Genomic DNA, 12478 nt, shown 5'->3' with positions numbered 1-12478 from the left:
CTGCTGACAGCAGTTGTTAATGGCATGACGCCCCGGCAGATGGACAGTGTACATACATATGCTGACACATACCACAGTGCACTTCCATAGCATGTACACAATGGTAGGGACCATGCTATTCCACACAGAGACATGGCGGTACTGACATTTTCACAGACGCCACAGTGGTGGTCATGTTCCATGCACATCTGATGTATGGGCACATGTGCAGGCTGTTGCACGGTGGTGTATATTCACATGTGTGGGGTGCATCACTTGTCAGCCATGGTGGGTCCTCGAGGTCCATCACATGCTCCAAGGCTAGCTACCTACACATGACTGCCGCACATTGCAGTGTGGGGCCTCAGGCAGTGTGGTGGTATGTCTGTGTTGTTTGGCTACATCCACATTCAATGTCACATACAATAGTCACCCAGGCATTGCAGACCAGGATAATGTTGGCAACGTGCCAGGCGATGGTGTACTTACCAACAATACACACTCTCACTCACTACAGGGTCACAATCCATACATGGAGATTGTAGTGTCCCTGTGGACACATACATGGTACTGACATGCACACGTTATGTCCTGGGACACTGGTCCGATGTCATCTTCCGATGTCCCTAGCTGTTATGTCCCACCAACCTGTTTGGTATGTGTCTCCGCACCAGCCCACTATATTCACTGCTAGCCTGTTGTCGGACATTGTGTACCTTGACCACCGCACAGCCGCATCTGTCGCACTACCCATGGGTGGCACTGCATTGCACGTGTGGGACTGCATTCATACAACCATGACTGGACCGTTCTGAATGGCACTGGGGCACATCCTCACGAACGTGCTTCACGCACACATTGATGGCCTCCATGCCTTTCCTGGCACCCTTGTCAGGCTTGAGTGTGCCATAGCACGCCACATACACATGCTGGCCACCTGTCATACCATTGCATGGGCGGTTGGGGTGGTACAGAGGCCAACACATCAGACGTTGTCCTCACATTGCCCTTCAGCACCATTCTACGTTCTGGTATTGGCAACATACACATCCACCTGCACATCATACCCTGTGTCTCAGGATGTTAGGCTATATGACTCCTGGACAGGACACACAGTGGTGCAAGCATATCATAGTACCTACTACATGTCGGGTACATATGGCATTACACAGTCCTCAGTCATGGGGCCCCTCATGTTCACTATTTGCTTATATACACAACATGCTGTCACAGAGTACTGTCCATGCCTAGATATCCCACACCTACATACCTGGCACCATTATAGCTCCACCAGCTCATACCGATAACAACCATACGGGTGTCAGTGTGGCAGGTACATCATGTGTGTGTCATGGCATCAGGGTGCATGACACATGGTGCATGCACATCACCTTTGCATAGCAACATTCACCCACTGACTATCACATGGATACTGGCCCCGTACATACATATCACATTGTACATGGTTGCTGTACACACATATGCCCCACACGGTCCTGTGGTTACCATATTCCACTGTGGCATGGATACACTTCTGCAGGGCCACACCTATCTGTACTGTGTGTGATGCTGGTACATAGGTAGCCATTGTACCTGTGGCATACACACGTCTACACATGGTCAAGGGTACAGTACCACATTTATGGTGTACCTTCCACAACGGCTATGACTTTACATGGCACAGCATTGCCATGCCACGATGTGTACCAGGCTCGGACGGTTTACATATGCGGATGACAGATGGAAAACACATCTGTACATATCCGCATACTACATACACAGGGGTGTCTTCTGCTCTGACATGGGCCATGTCCTCCGCATTACTGATGCATATACTCCTCATACATGACAATTGTGGTGGGCAGTGTGAACAGACTGCTCATGGATATGTGCACACATGCCACACTGCATGGGCTGGGCTTCTGTGTTACTTCCGCAGACACAACACACACCATGCTGTGGAACATAGGTCCTGTGCACATCCCACAGGGACACACAGTGGCACTGTTCATGTGATAGCTCCCTTGCTGTTTGAGTGACACATAGTCATGGTACCACCACAGCAGCAGTACTGTGTAGACATGCAGTTGACACCCGCCTCTGCTGTTCACAGGACACTACCATGGGGAGGTAACACTACTGTGTACACTGCACATGTGTTTACACATGGACCTGCCAGACTTCATTGTTGCCCACGATGCACCTGCTACAGATCGTTTGGGCATGGTTACTTGGTGTTCCTTCCATTTCGGATGGCTATGATGCTACTACTCTGTCCCATACCTACAGGCCATATGTATCCTATTATTGTACATACCAATAGGCAATACCTCCATTATGCATGATATGCCTGTGATACTGTGTATAATGTCTGTCATATCCACCATGACAGCTTTACATTACACATAGTTGACATAGTATCCCCTTCTGCAAGGCATACGTGCACGTCAGGCGCACATTACGTATGACATCGATGGTATATGCCCATACACATGTGTGCTGTGACAGTATACATACATGTCCTATACCCTGCTATGGCACTTCCTTGTTGGATATCCACTGCCAGCATCGGTGTATGGTCTGGCATTGTTCTCTCTAATGCCCCCCTGTGGCAGCCCTTGTGGTGTCTCGGCTGTGTACATGATGTCCCACTGCTGTGCACACGGTGTCCACAGTCGTTGGTATGCTCAGCAGGATAGCACTACATAACCACCTTTCACCACTCTCTGCATTATGGACAAGTGTCATTACTTACAAACACCATTCCCATACAGTATGGCTTCGTCATACACATCATGCGTTACACACCCATACATATCGTGTGTTCTACATACCTTGTCGGTGTTTCGTTCCATGATTCGTTCCGTGTATCGGTATTCCTATTTATTACTCTTCCGGTTGTACACTGCTGGTTCAGTATGAGCATACGGTTTGAATATCCTGGGAGTCATCCTTATATCCGTCGATACCTGCAACATGTGGGTTCATCCCACCAATTGCTGCTCCTCAGTGTGTAATTGTGCGCATATCACCTGTGCATCTACTCCATTTGGACATTACGCGTCGTAACTGGGGTATGGTTGGATTCCTCACCTGGGCGTTGGCTATTAGCCCTACCTTCGTGGAGATGGTCTGTATTGTGTTATGTTATGTGTAACTGCAGCCACTACGTGTGACGACAGGTACATTTCGCAGTGGTGTTAGCCGTGGATTGTGTGTGTTGGGTATAGTATTTGATTTGACATGTGGGTGTCCCTGTCCTGACGATGTCTGTTGATGGCGTTTTGCATTCGGATGTGTAACATGGCTGTTGTATTCCTTTAAACAACGCATGCAAGTATGCATCCGCTTCTGATTGTGTTTCCCACGCGAGATGTTGCGGTTATGCAGATGTCATTGACTGCATGTATGTTTGTGCTGCTATTACGGCTTGTATCCCTTTAATATGTACGATGGGGGATATCGGAGGTTGTAGGTGACGGATACAGGTTGTGGGCCTTGCATCTCTACATACACGGTATGGTTGTCTGTGTGCTCCATCCCTGCCTGGGGAGTTGACAGTTAATTGCCTGGTGGTCTGGGAGTGTAGGTTGTGTTGTTGTCATGTGGTGTTGGTATCGCCTGCGTGTGTGCTTCATGCATGTATTCCTCCGTCACATCTGTGGTATATCAGCGGTTAGAAAAGCAACACCACAAAATCCACTTGATGAATTTATTAAAACAAGAAACAGCTTCTCTCTCTCTGACGTCTCGGCCAAAAGCCTTCAAGGAGTATAATTCATACAAAAAAAGCACAGCTTATATATACAAGATACAAGTGTTAATTATCCATTTAACATCAATCAATTAGCTAATTATAGCTTTCCAATTAAATTCTTCATTTAAACCACATGGAGACATTGTTTTAAACTTTAAAATATACAATGCTTCTTTTTGCATTAAAATGGATTTAACATCCATAAAACAATTAGCAGGTATACAAATTTGTTCTAATATAGTTGCTTTAAGAAAATCACTTCTTCCCTCATGGAACTGGGAGAAATGTAATGCTACAGGGCTTTCTTCTTTACAATTGTCAATATTTCTGATATGTTCCAAGAGTCTTAGTTTAAACGCCCTCTTGGTTTCCCCAATATAGAACTTCTTACATGGGCATTGCAAACAATAAATAACACCTATTGTATTGCAGCTATACATATTTCTAACGTTAAATTTAATATTATTAATGGCATCAAAAGTTGGTACAATATAATTGCAGGCCTTGCATTTCCCACAACCAAATGTACCTAGCTTAGTGGGATTTTTATATATTACAAGTGATGGTATACAAAACCTGCTTTTGACCAAAAAATCCTTAATACATTTCCCTTTACGATATGAGAACTGGAGATTAAATTTCAACCACTGTTGCACACCATTTAAAGAGCATAAAAAATTCCAAAATTGTCTAACAATTTTTATAAATATATTTGTAAAAGAACCATAAGTAGTTACAAAATAAATGGATTCTTGTGTATCACATATTTTATTAACCTTGTACCCCTGAACACTAGTAGATTTTATATTCAAGCTATTATTATATGTAGTTTGTCCATTAAAAAGTCTATCCATGCTATCGCACAAAATTTTATGACTATAGCCTCGAGACCTAAATGATTGTACCATAGAGGTTAATTCTTTATCAAAAATTTCAGACTTATTACAAAGTCTGTATATCCGCAGCATTTCACTATAGGGGAGGGCATTCAAAGTATGTGGGGGATGGCCACTGGTGCCATTTAAATACTGAAACCCACCTTGAAATTTACGATTCAAACATGTAATTAAATTCTTACCATCCGATATATCCAGAATAACATCCAAAAAAGGAACCACAGGTCCAATTTTTAAATCAACTAATTGTAAACCCCATTTATTCTTATTCAAATCCGCTATAAAATTTTGTATATCTGGTTCACTCCCATCTGTTAAAAATATAAGATCATCTACGTATCTGTAGTATTGTATAACATGTCTGTTAAAGAAATTGTGTTTATATATGATTTCTTGCTCAAATAACCCCATAGCCAGGTTAGCATACATGGGGGCAAAAGCTGCCCCCATGGCTGTACCAGAAATCTGCTGATAAATACTCTCATTAAATTCAAAGAAATTGTGTGTAAGTGAAAAATAAACCAATTCCACTATATACTCAATAACTGGTGAGTCTCCTAAGAACAGTCTAATAGCTTCAATACCAAAATTATGTTGAATATTTGTATATAGACTCTTCACATCAATAGTCACCCACTTCATAGTTTCTTTGAAATTTACTTTTTTGATCTTATCTAAAAAATCAAACACATCTGAAATATATGACGGCAATTTCATCACATATGGTAGAAAAAAATGATGTAAAAAAATACCTAGATTTTGCAAAAAGTACTGTCTACCTGAGACTATTGGCCTACCTGGTGGTTTCACCAAATTTTTATGTATTTTTGGCAGGCAATAAAATAACGCCATTTTGCAACCATCCACCTTAAATTTTTGCTTAACCTCCTGCTCTGAGAAATATCCTAGTCTAACCCCCTTATTCATAAGGGTGATATATTCATCAATAGCATGAACATAATGCTGAACATTTACAATCTTATATGTGTTAGCATCCAAAAGATGCTCCATACACATATCTAAATACATAGTTGTTTCCATCACTACTAATTTGTTCCCCTTGTCTGATGGTTTGAATACAACTTTGTTTAAATTAGCAAGATTATTCAAAGCCTTCCATTCATTATATTGCATATTATACTTAATATTCGCTTTGTTACTCATAAATTCTTTATACGCAGTTTCTGTAAAATGATTGATTAAATTCACACAGTTGCATACATCCCCATTAAGCACATTAGGAACAAAATTACTACTACCAGATATTTTAGATGTATCTAGTTTACAATAAGCATTGATGGCATCATCTGACATACAGGAATGAAAACTATCCATCAAATCACTGCTAGTATCACTGTTGTTAACAGACATAGAGAATGGATTATTACTAAAAAAATACTTCACATGTAGTTTTCTTCCAAAGATAAATACATCTTTTTGAATATCATGTAGTCTAGATACCACAGTCGGAACAAATTTCAAACCCCTATTCAGTACTGCTAATTCTATTTTTGTAAACTGATGTGTAGATAAATTAATCACATATTCACTAGTATTAATATTCTCTACAGCACAATATTTATCGTTTACCACGTTTATGTCCTTGGTATTCAGAACGTTGTCCCCCTGTGTTAACAGGTTGTTCGCGCATGCGTTTCTGTCCCCTAAACTCACGAAAATTGGTGCTCGACTCTCCCCTAAAGGTCTGTCGAAAATTTTCAGACTGTCCGGCTTGTGGAAGCCCCGGATATTCTGCCTCAAAATTTTCATCCTCAAATGAGGTGTAGCCACCTTCGGATGCCGAAGAATAATGCAGTTGGTTAACTGGCAAGTTAGGGGAAAATCTAACTTGCTTGTTTTTCCTGTTACGTTGCGTTCTGGACAGGAACGCTCTATTCTGCTCATAGTCACGTACATCACGCGTCAACTTGTTGGTCTTCCTCTCAATTAAAGTGGCCTCGTACTCTTTAAGTTTTTGGTTGGTTTGTTTAAGAAATGCTTCAAGCGTAGGTACGGGTACATTGTTGGTTAAGTCGGCACACAGTTTTTTAATTTCTATACAAAGTTCCTTCTGCTTAAGTTGGTCATGTTCGATCAGAATGTGTAACCATTCATGCCCATGTAAGAAGTTCTATATTGGGGAAACCAAGAGGGCGTTTAAACTAAGACTCTTGGAACATATCAGAAATATTGACAATTGTAAAGAAGAAAGCCCTGTAGCATTACATTTCTCCCAGTTCCATGAGGGAAGAAGTGATTTTCTTAAAGCAACTATATTAGAACAAATTTGTATACCTGCTAATTGTTTTATGGATGTTAAATCCATTTTAATGCAAAAAGAAGCATTGTATATTTTAAAGTTTAAAACAATGTCTCCATGTGGTTTAAATGAAGAATTTAATTGGAAAGCTATAATTAGCTAATTGATTGATGTTAAATGGATAATTAACACTTGTATCTTGTATATATAAGCTGTGCTTTTTTTGTATGAATTATACTCCTTGAAGGCTTTTGGCCGAGACGTCAGAGAGAGAAGCTGTTTCTTGTTTTAATAAATTCATCAAGTGGATTTTGTGGTGTTGCTTTTCTATTTCGTGCTGCTGATTCTAGTTGCTGTTTTTTATGTCTACCGATCCACAACTCCACTTGCCTCGTATCTTTAGAGATACTACAGATGGCAGCCAGCTATCTTTGGACAATTTTTTGGCTAATACAGCTGACAGAGGTGAGCGACAAGCTACCCAGAAAAATATAAATGATAACAGCACCGTTTGGGAAAAATGGGATGAAGACCGGAGAAAACGCTCCTCAAATCCGTTCTCATGTGTAGGCAGAAAGATACCTCTTGTGGCCAATGCAGAACAGAAGGTACTGTTTGAGGATCTTGAGAAGAAAATGTGGAAGGAAACAGCCACATATTATAACATTTGTGGTCTAAAAAGGTATGTGGAAACAGAGATAACCCCAAGAGGTTTGAGGGTGTTTAAAGATCCCACTACACCCTTTGATCTAACTTCTGAGGCTGACTGTGCGTTTCACAAAAGGTGGGTGAATGCGGCACATAATTGTGTGACCGAATGGTTACACATTCTGATCGAACGTGACCAACTTAAGCAGAAGGAACTTTGTATAGAAATTAAAAAACTGTGTGCCGACTTAACCAACAATGTACCCGTACCTACGCTTGAAGCATTTCTTAAACAAACCAACCAAAAACTTAAAGAGTACGAGGCCACTTTAATTGAGAGGAAGACCAACAAGTTGACGCGTGATGTACGTGACTATGAGCAGAATAGAGCGTTCCTGTCCAGAACGCAACGTAACAGGAAAAACAAGCAAGTTAGATTTTCCCCTAACTTGCCAGTTAACCAACTGCATTATTCTTCGGCATCCGAAGGTGGCTACACCTCATTTGAGGATGAAAATTTTGAGGCAGAATATCCGGGGCTTCCACAAGCCGGACAGTCTGAAAATTTTCGACAGACCTTTAGGGGAGAGTCGAGCACCAATTTTCGTGAGTTTAGGGGACAGAAACGCATGCGCGAACAACCTGTTAACACAGGGGGACAACGTTCTGAATACCAAGGACATAAACGTGGTAAACGATAAATATTGTGCTGTAGAGAATATTAATACTAGTGAATATGTGATTAATTTATCTACACATCAGTTTACAAAAATAGAATTAGCAGTACTGAATAGGGGTTTGAAATTTGTTCCGACTGTGGTATCTAGACTACATGATATTCAAAAAGATGTATTTATCTTTGGAAGAAAACTACATGTGAAGTATTTTTTTAGTAATAATCCATTCTCTATGTCTGTTAACAACAGTGATACTAGCAGTGATTTGACGGATAGTTTTCATTCCTGTATGTCAGATGATGCCATCAATGCTTATTGTAAACTAGATACATCTAAAATATCTGGTAGTAGTAATTTTGTTCCTAATGTGCTTAATGGGGATGTATGCAACTGTGTGAATTTAATCAATCATTTTACAGAAACTGCGTATAAAGAATTTATGAGTAACAAAGCGAATATTAAGTATAATATGCAATATAATGAATGGAAGGCTTTGAATAATCTTGCTAATTTAAACAAAGTTGTATTCAAACCATCAGACAAGGGGAACAAATTAGTAGTGATGGAAACAACTATGTATTTAGATATGTGTATGGAGCATCTTTTGGATGCTAACACATATAAGATTGTAAATGTTCAGCATTATGTTCATGCTATTGATGAATATATCACCCTTATGAATAAGGGGGTTAGACTAGGATATTTCTCAGAGCAGGAGGTTAAGCAAAAATTTAAGGTGGATGGTTGCAAAATGGCGTTATTTTATTGCCTGCCAAAAATACATAAAAATTTGGTGAAACCACCAGGTAGGCCAATAGTCTCAGGTAGACAGTACTTTTTGCAAAATCTAGGTATTTTTTTACATCATTTTTTTCTACCATATGTGATGAAATTGCCGTCATATATTTCAGATGTGTTTGATTTTTTAGATAAGATCAAAAAAGTAAATTTCAAAGAAACTATGAAGTGGGTGACTATTGATGTGAAGAGTCTATATACAAATATTCAACATAATTTTGGTATTGAAGCTATTAGACTGTTCTTAGGAGACTCACCAGTTATTGAGTATATAGTGGAATTGGTTTATTTTTCACTTACACACAATTTCTTTGAATTTAATGAGAGTATTTATCAGCAGATTTCTGGTACAGCCATGGGGGCAGCTTTGCCCCCATGTATGCTAACCTGGCTATGGGGTTATTTGAGCAAGAAATCATATATAAACACAATTTCTTTAACAGACATGTTATACAATACTACAGATACGTAGATGATCTTATATTTTTAACAGATGGGAGTGAACCAGATATACAAAATTTTATAGCGGATTTGAATAAGAATAAATGGGGTTTACAATTAGTTGATTTAAAAATTGGACCTGTGGTTCCTTTTTTGGATGTTATTCTGGATATATCGGATGGTAAGAATTTAATTACATGTTTGAATCGTAAATTTCAAGGTGGGTTTCAGTATTTAAATGGCACCAGTGGCCATCCCCCACATACTTTGAATGCCCTCCCTATAGTGAAATGTTGGATATACAGACTTTGTAATAAGTCTGAAATTTTTGATAAAGAATTAACCTCTATGGTACAATCATTTAGGTCTCGAGGCTATAGTCATAAAATTTTGTGCGATAGCATGGATAGACTTTTTAATGGACAAACTACATATAATAATAGCTTGAATATAAAATCTACTAGTGTTCAGGGGTACAAGGTTAATAAAATATGTGATACACAAGAATCCATTTATTTTGTAACTACTTATGGTTCTTTTACAAATATATTTATAAAAATTGTTAGACAATTTTGGAATTTTTTATGCTCTTTAAATGGTGTGCAACAGTGGTTGAAATTTAATCTCCAGTTCTCATATCGTAAAGGGAAATGTATTAAGGATTTTTTGGTCAAAAGCAGGTTTTGTATACCATCACTTGTAATATATAAAAATCCCACTAAGCTAGGTACATTTGGTTGTGGGAAATGCAAGGCCTGCAATTATATTGTACCAACTTTTGATGCCATTAATAATATTAAATTTAACGTTAGAAATATGTATAGCTGCAATACAATAGGTGTTATTTATTGTTTGCAATGCCCATGTAAGAAGTTCTATATTGGGGAAACCAAGAGGGCGTTTAAACTAAGACTCTTGGAACATATCAGAAATATTGACAATTGTAAAGAAGAAAGCCCTGTAGCATTACATTTCTCCCAGTTCCATGAGGGAAGAAGTGATTTTCTTAAAGCAACTATATTAGAACAAATTTGTATACCTGCTAATTGTTTTATGGATGTTAAATCCATTTTAATGCAAAAAGAAGCATTGTATATTTTAAAGTTTAAAACAATGTCTCCATGTGGTTTAAATGAAGAATTTAATTGGAAAGCTATAATTAGCTAATTGATTGATGTTAAATGGATAATTAACACTTGTATCTTGTATATATAAGCTGTGCTTTTTTTGTATGAATTATACTCCTTGAAGGCTTTTGGCCGAGACGTCAGAGAGAGAGAAGCTGTTTCTTGTTTTAATAAATTCATCAAGTGGATTTTGTGGTGTTGCTTTTCTATTTCATGCTGCTGATTCTAGTTGCTGTTTTGTATATCAGCGGTTGTTTGTACGTGACAACTATCCCTTGTCATTCTGTCACAGATATTTACAGTCATTGTGGTCCTGTTCTTGGGATGGCCTGTTTGCCAGTGGTTGCCACCTATTCAGGTGGGGATTGCTTGTTTGACACTTGTGGAACACACAGCGGTGTTTACGGGCCGATACGTGGCCACGGTCATTACTGAGGTAGCACATACGTATTTCCGCGATACATACCTATTGCTGTGTGACTTTGCCGACGTATCATTTTGCGATTAGCATATCGGTGTCATACATACGGTCATGATTAGTACATACGTCCTTTCCATTTCCTGTGGGGTATATTCCTGTGCTACAATCTGGGACATTGTCACTTTGTATCGTTATACGTCGCCACACGCCTAGCCAGTGTGGGGCTCTCACTACTACTTTGGGACTACTGGTGTACATATGCCTGTGGCTAATGTACCGTATGCCTACACATATTATTCCACTCTGCCTCTAACATGGCACCAACATACACATATTACGGAGGCACACACATTACACTCGCACAGCGACACACACGGCACCCTCACCGCACACATACACATACTACGGCACTCACGGGGACGGTTGCACACAGTACCTGCGTGGGCCGCATCACCGGCGGCGGTGTCTACCTCCCCCCTCATATCATCATAGTATTACCCACGCATGTACTGTTACTGTACTGTGGCCTGGCGATCATTCCGACTCGCGGTTATGCATTTCGGTATGTTGCCCTTTCCATGGTTGGCGGTATCCTCTTCTGTTAAACCTCCCGGATGCTCAGGTTGTCATTTCACTATGTATACTATGTACAGATATCACGTGTTACATCTCTGTCACCTTATATCCCTCTGATTCCCTGTCTTACCTGTAGTACTTATATGTATATGTGTACATATATTTCTATATATGTACCTATATCTATCTACATATGTGTATATGCACATATATACATGTTTATATGTATACACCTTGCGGCAAACGTGGCAGCATACAGCAACGCCGTCTGCTGTAGGACCCGCGTATGGTTCAGGTGTTGGCGTTCCATGCTCCACTGGCTGTTGGGTGTACAGTGTTTGGGGGCTGCCTATGTTGGAGTCACACATGGAGCCACCCATACGGTACACTTTACGGGTGGTCATGTTTGTGTGCCGTCCATTTCACTGTGTGTGCAGGTAGGGAGGTGTCAGTCCATGGGGCCTACGCTGTCAGAGTATGTGCTATACGTTCCCTCTTTGCCAGGGCGTAGGCATATTGGGTACGCCTCCGTCTGCCTACTGGGGCTGGCACAGTGTGTTCATGGTCCTGAACCCTCTGTGCCTGGACTGGCCTTGGCAGTTGTGGTGGGCTTTGTGGCCCTTTACCATTATGTCCCTGCAACAGCTGCTTCCGCAGGATCATATTATGTAGCATGGCACATACTATGAATATGTGGGCACATGTGCCTGGAGAGTACTGCAGGGCTCCACCGGATGTATCCAAGCACCGGAACCGTGATTTCAGCATCCCAAACACATGCTCTATGATTATTCTGGTTTGTGCGTGTGCCTCATTATGGCGTTCTTGCATGTGTGTGTGTGCATTTCTGATGGGAGTCATCATCCACGACTCCAGTGCATAGCCAGCATCCCCCACA

Source organism: Protopterus annectens, chromosome 4.part1 (genome assembly GCF_019279795.1).
Source record: "Protopterus annectens isolate FY-2018-M chromosome 4.part1, PAN1.0, whole genome shotgun sequence".
Lineage (NCBI taxonomy): Eukaryota > Metazoa > Chordata > Ceratodontiformes > Protopteridae > Protopterus > Protopterus annectens.
The sequence above is the reverse complement of the archived record's forward strand: the minus strand, read 5'-3'. Positions refer to the sequence as shown.